Below are 1,201 nucleotides of genomic sequence, written 5' to 3'. Positions count from 1 at the left end.
AAATGAAAGGATGGAGCCAAAGCAAAAACAATACCCAGCTGTGGATGTGACTGGTGATAGAAGCAAGGTCCGATGCTGTAAAGAGCAATATTGCATAGGAACCTGGAATGTCAGGTCCATGAACCAAGGCAAATTGGAAGTGGTCAAACAGGAGAGGGCAAGAGTGAATGTCGACATTCTAGGAATCAGTGAACTAAAATGGACTGGAATGGGTGAATTTAACTCAGATGACAATTATATCTATTACTGTGGGCAGGAATCCCTTAGAAGAAACAGAGTAGCCATCATGGTCAACAAAAGAGTCTGAAATGCAGTACTTGGATGCAATCTCGAAAACAACAGAATGATCTCTTCATTTGATACAATATCCATTTCACCGATAATCTAAAGTAAGCATGTTCTAAATCATCTGGGTAACCACACATAAACTGGAAATCCAGTTGAAATAGCATTCCACTTGGAATTCCAGTTGAGGCTATTTCAAATCCTAAAAGATGATGCTATGAAAGTGCTGCATGCAATATGCCAGCAAATTTGGAAAACTCAGCAGTGGCCACAGGACTGGAAAAGGTCGGTTTTCATTCCAATCCCAAGGAAAGGCAATGCCAAAGAATGCTCAAACTACCACACAATTGCACTCATCTCACATGCTAGTAAAGTAATGCTCAAAATTCTCCAAGCCAGGCTTCAGCAGTATGTGAACCATGAACTTCCAGATGTTCAAGCTGGTTTTAGAAAAGGAAAAGGAACCAGAAACCAAATTGCCAACATCCGCTGGATCATCAAAAAAAGCAAGAGTTCCAGAAAAACATCTATTTCTGCTTTATTGACTAGGCCAAAGTCTTTGACTGTGTGGATCACAATAAACTGTGGAAAATTCTGAAAGAGATGGGAATACCAGACCACCTGACCTGCCTCTTGAGAAACCTATATGCAGGTCAGGAAGCAACAGTTAGAACTGGACATGGAACAACAGACTGGTTCCAAATAGGAAAAGGAGTTGGTCAAGGCTGTATATTGTCACCCTGCTTATCTAACTTACATGCAGAGTACATCATGAGAAACGCTGGACTGGAAGAAGCACAAGCAGGAATTAAGGTTGCCGGGAGAAATATCAATAACCTCAGATACGCAGATGACACCACCCTGATGGCAGAAAGTGAAGAAGAACTAACGAGCCTCTTGATGAAAGTGAAAGAGA

Source organism: Bison bison, unplaced genomic scaffold, assembly GCF_000754665.1.
Source record: "Bison bison bison isolate TAMUID 2011002044 unplaced genomic scaffold, Bison_UMD1.0 scf7180017864134, whole genome shotgun sequence".
NCBI classification, from domain to species: Eukaryota; Metazoa; Chordata; class Mammalia; order Artiodactyla; family Bovidae; genus Bison; species Bison bison.
Note: the sequence above shows the minus strand (reverse complement) of the source record.